The following is an 8,791-nucleotide window of genomic DNA, read 5'->3' as shown; positions in this document are numbered from 1 at the left end:
TAGTGAAGCAATGTGGGGACCAGTGTTTACAGTTCTGCTAAAAGTGTATTATAAAGCATGATTTGGGTTTAGAGTAGGGCTGTCAAGATATTAGATTTTCACTACATGAGTATCATGGCCAAAATAATTCATGGTAACAATATTATTGCGGTATCTATAGGAAAAAAAAGAAAAAGAATCAGTCAAATTAATCTTCAACTTTGTTCAATGTGTTTTTATTTCTCTCTTTTTTGGCAAATTAATTACACATAAAAGTTGAGTGTATGGAGGTGGAGAGAGTCTGTGACCATAACTCTACAAATAAAAAAATTATAAAAGCGTACAAAAAGAACAATTACACTTAATGGATAGTGAAAAGGCAACCGGATGATCTGATAAACAAAAGATCCACAAGGCCAAACACAGAGAGGAGTTTTTAGAAAAATCCAAATCATTTTGACCTATTGAAAAGGCTTCGAAAAGGCAATTAATTCAAACACTAGTGTATAGGTCCAAACTCGTAGTTTAAGCACACGCATCCATGAATAAGCTATGGAGAAACCGAAAGTATATATTTTTTCATGTGAATAGGCATGAAAACCTGGGGGTTCTAGTGGGGCTAACGAGTTCAATGCCAGTGCATAGGTCCAGTCTCCTTGTTTAAGCAACGCATCGTTTGTCCATAGGTGACATGAATAAGGGTTAAAAAACAGAGAGGGTTTTGGGGAAAAATACCACTTTAGTTTAGCCTAGTGAATACGAAATGATCATATGTGTTTTATTAACATGATATCAATATTTCATTTTTTAAATATCACAGTTATCGTCAATACTGGTATGTCGCGACACCCCTAGTTTACAGTGTTGCAAAAGGTGTGTTATAAAATGACTGACTGAGTGTAAAAAGCAGAGAATGTGCATTCAGATTGGCACACTTGGTAAATGCATTGGCTACAAGTGTTAGTGATTGAGCTTCAAGAATCACTATTAGTGTTATATAATACATATGAATGTCTTGATCAACTGTTTTCTTTTGTACAGTCTTGTATTTTGTGGCCACACAGCCTATGCTGTCATGTCTGAAGCAGACCAGCAGGGGACACTGTATGCTGTATTTGCTGCAGTGCAAATGAATGTGTCCCTCACAACTATCCATCCTCATAGTCACAGATATATGTATTGTCCTACATCATGCCCAGTGCCGGGACGAAGAGACAGGGGGGGGCAGTTAAAAATGGAGAGGGGGCTAATCTTTTTTGGTCTATTTTTTATAGGTTATTTAAAACTTAAATTGGGGGGGCAGAAAATATAACTGAGGGGACTTGTGGCGCCGGGTCTGCCGTTCATAGAAAATAATTTGGCCTTAATTATGTTTTTATCAATTACTTATTCTCTTGATTTCTTTTATTTCTTGATTTTTTTGTCATTCTATCACATTGTTGGGACCTATACTTTTGCTATATGGTTGCAACAAAAAACACTTTGGTTTGGAATTATTCAATTGAATTCAGTTGCCACATTTTGACAAGGTGTGCGGCCTTTCAATGACAGATTATTGGGTAAATTGTATTTTTTGATTTAACATATAAATTAATAGATCAGTAAAAAGATGGTCTCTCTTCCAAAAAGGAATGTCTTTCTCCATCATCAAAATATTAAGTTGGTCTCTCCTTACAAAAGGAACGTTTTCTTCTGACATCAAAATAGAAAACAAATAGTTGTGCTGTGGATGCCGTGAATACAGTCTTCATAGTGTACCAATCTTTTCAAAGCGGAGTGAATTTATTTAAAACATTCGGTTGCTCTTCGTGTGTCGTGTGCGTATAGCCTACTAACATTTTGGATTATCTGAACCTAAGCTGTTTACATGCCAACCTCACTGAGCCAGGGCGGAACAGGGCTGAGCTGTGATAAAATGGAGGCATGTTTCCTTTGAGATAACCACTAAAGATGTCCTTTTCCGATGTGGCCTCCATTTACTGAGCATTAGGTTCTCAGAATATGAACTCACTGTTTGATTTGTTGAAATCCACAATTAATATATATGGGCTTTTTGGGCTCATCTTCCTGGCGTGTATAATCAAGTTGTTGAGTGAGAGGTTATTGAGTTTGACATTGGTCGTATTATTATTAATACTTTGTGCAGTTTAGGCCATTGTGGAACCTATGGTGATGTATGAAATAACACTGTAAACGCACCATGGCATTCGCAACAGAAATAAAATAAATTGAGAAAATCTATCTACAGCGTAGATATTTAGAAAGTGATATTTCTTCAATGGATTTGGCTCAGTCCTTTCACATCCCTAAATGCCCCAACAGCGGTTATGATTATACCAGGCTGCCTGGAAGCAGTATGTGTCTTTTGGAGACTCTAAATCCCCCCCAGCCCATTTAAAACTAGTTGTAACAAGATAGTTCACCACCAGGGAGCAAGCATTCAGCGTCTGCCAAACACAAACTCTCTACCCCCACAAACCTGCAAATCTGATTTTCACCACCTTCAAAAACTGTCTCTCAGAGGGGAGCAGTTTGCCAGCATCATCCAGAGTTTAGCAACTGAATATGTTTGCCAAGTTGTCCTCCAGTGATTTCTTATGGCAGATTGGGCACCTGTGAGCTCAATCAAGGATCGCAGAACAGTGATAAACACCAAAGAATTAAACAGTTTAGAAGTATTAGAAAAAAGTATAAGAAAACAAAAAACTCTGTGAAACTCCGACAGTTCAGTCTGGCCTTCTCCATCAGCTCAGCCCTCACTCAGTTCTTGCTAAAATGTAGTTTTTCTATTTAAATGTAATTCCATTTTCTTCTCATCTATGTGGTAAGTGTCCTTTGTTGTTTTTTAAAGGTAATACTGTTATTCTTTATTATTATTACTATTATTGTTATTATTACAGTGACTGCTTAATTACTTGGGATTAATAAAATGTACATAACAAAAATATGAACCCAAAATGAAAAGCAAATCCAGGATACACTTCTTTAAAAGTACCAGTCAGGGGTACGATATTGGGTCTATGGAGGAATATTTAAATAGAAATTACTGTATATACATTTTTTTTTTTTTAGATTTATGGAGATTTATTTCTTTAGATGCTCAAATAATTTCAAGTTGAAGGAAAATGTACCAAAGGTGGCATAGTAAAAGTAAATCCAGGACACTGAAATGAATGTGTTACATGTGATTCACCCACAAGAGCCAACGGTGCATGCTATTGCTATAAAACCTACCCACTGAGAAAGGAGATTGCAAAGACAGTTTTCAAATTATTTTTCTCACTCATTTCATTACCTTGACCATAATACTGAACTCTCACCTTAACTAAAATACCTTGTGCGCCCCTCAAATGTACTACCCTTTGGACACCTTCGTGGACAAAAATGTACACGTACAATAAACTGACATAAAATATTTATATATTAATATTTTTTCCAGCTTTTTTTTCATAAATCTCTTAAACAACTTGAAACCTGCTCAAAACAACCAAACATTCAATAATTTTCAGGATTTTAACCCTTTAAATGCCAGCTTGATTGTTTGAATTACCTCATTATTTATTACAAAAAATCATTAAAAACTTCTAGGCGCAGCCAGGGGCCGGAGGGTGTCAGGTTTGGGGACCACACGATTTCGTCTCTGCTCTTTGCGGATGATGTTGTCGTGTTGGCCCCTTCAAACCAGGACCTTCAGCATGCACTGGGACGGTTTGCAGCCGAGTGTGAAGCGGTTGGGATGAAAATCAGTACCTCCAAATCCGAGGCCATGGTCCTCAGTCGGAAAAGGGTGGCTTGCCCACTTCAGGTTGGTGGAGAGTGCCTGCCTCAAGTGGAGGAGTTTAAGTATCTAGGGGTCTTGTTCACGAGTGAGGGAAGGATGGAACGGGAGATTGACAGACGGATCGGTGCAGCTTCTGCAGTAATGCGGTCGATGTTTCGGTCTGTCGTGGTGAAGAAAGAGCTGAGCCGCAAGGCGAAGCTCTCGATTTACCGGTCAATCTACGTTCCTACTCTCACCTATGGTCATGAGCTTTGGGTCATGACCGAAAGGACAAGATCCCGGATACAGGCGGCCGAAATGAGCTTTCTCCGCAGGGTGGCTGGGCGATCCCTTAGAGATAGGGTGAGAAGCTTGGTCACCCGGGAGGAGCTCAGAGTAGAGCCGCTGCTCCTCCACATCAAGAAGGGTCAGCTGAGGTGGCTTGGGCATCTTTTTCGGATGCCACCGGAACGCCTTCCTGGGAAGGTGTTCCGGTCCCGTCCCACCGGGAGGAGACCCCGGGGAAGACCTAGGACACGCTGGAGGGACTATGTCTCCCGGCTGGCCTGGGAATGCCTCGGTGTCCCCGCGGAGGAGCTGGAGGAAGTGCCTGGGGAGAGGGAAGTCTGGGCATCTGCTTAGACTGCTGCCCCCGCGACCCGGCCCCGGATAAGCGGTAGATGATGCCATGCCAGATTTGCATTCAGAAATGCAAGCTGCGGTTTCTTCTCTCAGTAATTATTTTCGAGAAGACCCTCTCAGAGGGAATGGATGCGGCCACAATGCAGAGTCTGCCAGTCATGACATCAGTAAGCCGTGGGTAGACAGAGGCCTTGTCCTTCCACCAGCTCAGAGGATCTGCAGATCTTTGGAGGCGGGGCTTCTCCAAATAGACTCGGACCTCCATTTTGGGATCTGCTGAGGGATTCCTTTATGCTGCATCCCCAGTTGCTCTCTTGTCAAACTGCATCCAAACAGCAGACGTTTGTGGCATTACTGCTGGTGCTTCTGCTCCTTCTGATCCCTCTTTGTCCTGTTGCCCTGGTGCCTGAGCCTGCTGACTGCTGGGGCACTCAGCTGCTGCCGAGATTATTCTTTGAAGAGCCTCACCGATCACTCTGGCATCACTGAAGGCTAACTTCTTAAACCTGGGGTGCAATGCAGCGGTTTCTGATTGCATGTGATTGTATTCCATTCTGTGGAACTTTCTGTCCATTCATGAATATAGGGTGTCCATCATCTGTGTCACATTTATTTAGCCCTATATTATTTATTTATTTTTTCATTCTTTGAATTAGTTAATTCTAATCTTTAAAATATTTTGATAATTCATATCTTAATATTTTTTTATATTTTTATAAATAGATTCGGCTCTTCTGATATGCAAGCCGGCAGCCCAACATTTACTTACAAGAGTCAGCACATTTTCTGCAACGACGGTTGGTGTCCCTGTGGCTGATGCTTGGCAAAGTGGGTGGAGTGACTTCCTGCCTGTTGGGCCCTGGTCAGGGTTACCCTCAGATAGGGCCACAGTGTCACTGGTCCCCTCTGTCTCAGCCACAAGGTTTACACTTCTAATTTATTGTGCCAGGGGAGTAGGGGGAGTTCTCCTTCTCCATTGTAAATCCTTTGTAAATCTAAGGAATACACTCTCTGGCCACTCCTCAGAGCCTGGTTCTTCTCTAGTTTTCTTCCTACATTCCGGGCCCTTTTAGATTTCTTTTCCTAGCCACTTGTTGCACCTTGGGGTTTCAGGCTGAGTGGTTCATAAACTGCTGATGTGAAAAGGGCTTTATAAAATAAATTAATTAATTAATATATCTGAGGCAATTCAAGTAACTATGTGCCATTAAACAAACACAAGAAGCAACAAATTGTGATAATTTTGTCCTAAGAAACATTTTAAAAATGTGTTTAATTACATTTTTTAAGTATTCCTTACTTTTGTCCTAAGCAAACCTAAATCACTGTTTAGTGTTATGCTGATGGCCATGCATCATTGCAGTAAAAAAAAAACAGATGGTTCAAGAATCTTATTTTGAGATGTGTCTTGCAGGCGGTGTACCACTAGGCAAGTTAGCTTTTCACATGCCTATGCTTTGTTTGGATTTCAATGGGCACTTGTGGGTGTGTATCTTGGTTCAAAAAAGGTTGCTGTTTTGTAATCAACAAAGGAAGTTCACATTAACTAGTATATGTAGCTTGCTGAGGTATAATGCCAATGCACTTTTTCAAGCATGGGTAAGTATATGGGATAATTAAGTTAATAAAATTAACCAAATTAATCCTGATTTAAACAGTTCTATGGGCGGATATCAAGCAGCTATAATGTAGTGGTACAGTGGTTAGCCAGTGTAGTGTTTGCCTATAGCCTCTGACGCTTTACCCACACCGCTTTTTTACGTTTGAAAATTTACTTATGCATCTCTGGAAATCTGGACAATCTGGACTAAGATAAATGTTTCTTCCATGTTAGTTGAAGGAAAGATTGTATGGTAGGAACTTTTCTCCAGTGTGGCCAGAGTGCAAGAGAAACAAGCAACTGGGACTGTCAAAAGAAGCCTACAACAAGCAACTTGGAGATACAGATGAAACCCACAAAAGCAAGGCTTATTTTTACAAATTCCTTCTTATTATTTTATTATTGAACCTTTATTTCAACAAGGAACACAGACTGAGACCAAGGTCTCTTTTACAGCTGGGCCCTGCCTATATATGTTTAGACATACAGTTTAGGTTCAATGATAAAAAAGAAAACAAAATAAAAAAATATACAGACAAACCAAAAAACCGAGAACAGACAACTTAAGTAGGTAAGTGTGTGAGAGAGTCGGCTGCTTCAAAGGACAGGTAGAGTACCTGACCTTTGAAGTTACGTTCAAAATCTTCAAATTTAGTGAACATCACAAAAACAGTTCTCTTAAAGGTGCAACCACATTTAAAGCGAACCTTTCTTTCATCAGTTTACAACATAGGTATTACATTTTCATAATATTCATGAACACATTGATGGTGATGACAAAGCCAACGGAAATGTATTTGCCACTGGTTGCAAACAAAAGTGAATTGATTGAACATACTTCTAACCACATAACTCATTCGGGAAGGGGAAACAAGTAGCGGGTAGTAGCCCAGGACTTTTTCTCCAGGGCGTAACGGGAACCCAGTACAGCGCAGGTGCATACTTCAGTGAACTGAGGTCTTACAATCCTCACAGTATCTTGTTTGTTTAACATAATGTCGGCAGTCTGTAGATGATGATGAATCCAATCCATTACACCAGCTCATGGGGCACGAACCACACAAAACCTTTGTAGTCAGGGGCCACCAACAAAGTATCGTAGAGCAAAACTGGCAGCATGTCAGACGTACACAATAATTTCTGCTCAAACACAGACCCACACAAAACCAGAACCAAAGACACTATCAACATGCCAAAGAGGTAGGCAGATGTGTTACTGTCATAAAGCATCTACGCCTCTGCCTGACTCAAATTTAAGGCATAGACCACCCAATAATCTAAATTGTTTAGCTGTTTCCTTGCTATTTGACTATGTTCGAGGTAAAAAAAAAAAAACAGCTCAGAAATTTGGCAGATTTTTGGGTGGTCTATGCCTTTAAAAAGTAGCTAGGCTAATGTTTCAGTGGTCAAAGCAACCTAATGCAAAACAAAGTTTGGGTTGACTTTCCTGGGCTGAAATGTCAAGCCATAGGCATACAGCGTGTCAGAAAACAAGTAAATGACGGGAAAACTCAGGAACACGTTAGCAATTTTCTATCACTACATTTCCATGCAGTTTAAGCCAGAATGACTTTAAAACGTGCTAGATTAACCCAGGGACTCTCTTGAAGGGAGAGTGAGCATCACAACACATTTTACCAGCACAAAAGCTATCCAACTCTTGCCAGGTATTTGCCGTACATCACTCAAGTGTCTTTTCTGTGTCATTAATTAAACCCCCCCACTACAACAGATAAACCAAAACTATGAAGACATATTCATTCAATATAAGGTATGACTCTATGGCGGTATAATAGACTACTGTGTGTCATTTTCTCTGCCATAAAGTCAACATTTCTGTGTATCGCCAACATATAATTACGTAAATAAATACATAAGTAAAAACTTCTGAAAAATGTTTGGACAAGCAGGTACATTTACAGTGCAAAACTAGAACTACATAAAACAATACATTGACTCTCACTGTAGAAGTTGGATGGCATAGTTACTCATCGGTTTTCCTTCTGAAATGTTCGGATAATTGAAGCCACTGTGTACCTGTTTATATGGGGCTGAACACACTTCCCAGCTTCTCTCAAGTAGAGACCATTATTTATGACAGTGGCCAATAAGGGGGGCTCTGATTTCATTTGAAACATGTCTGTACCCTATCCTTCTACGTCTCCTCCCTCCACTCAAACCTTGCCCTCCTCTTCCTCTCTGTCCATGTCTTCTTATATTATCTTCTCTTGATCTTTCCACTATACCATTGCCCTCCAATCTACCCATCTCTTCTCCCTCTACTCCTCTTTTCTCCTCTTCCTACATCCTCAACTGTTGCTCCTTCTTCTCTTCCTATACCCTCTACTCCTCCAACATAATTTAATTGTACTTCTTCAACTGTTCCTCTCCCTCTGCCCTGGCCACCACCTTTCACTCTTCCCCTTCTCATTCTTCTTCTTTGTTGTTTATCTTTTCGCCTTTTCTAATTGTTGCAATTAAGACTGCTGCGTAAACAATTAGGGAACTAGCATTTCTTGTGTTGTGTGTATTACTAACTCATCAGATATCAATTTGGGTCTGATTGAAAACATACCATGTGCAACCTAGCACTTAACGAATAATAGTTTTGTTTGTTGTGTTTGGAAAATGGTATATACATGTTTATGATTTTTGTAAAGACCAATAAAAATTGCTGACTTTTTTTTTCCTGATGTATTAAAGTTTTGGGTGGCTGTATGAACTACTGTGAAAACGTTAGAGAATTGTGTGCATTGTTTTGAGAAAATGATGAACCTGATTTGTAATTTGTATGAAATTAAGGAAAATTT

The sequence above is a fragment of the Esox lucius genome, chromosome 11 (genome assembly GCF_011004845.1).
Source record: "Esox lucius isolate fEsoLuc1 chromosome 11, fEsoLuc1.pri, whole genome shotgun sequence".
Lineage (NCBI taxonomy): Eukaryota > Metazoa > Chordata > Actinopteri > Esociformes > Esocidae > Esox > Esox lucius.
Note: the sequence above shows the minus strand (reverse complement) of the source record.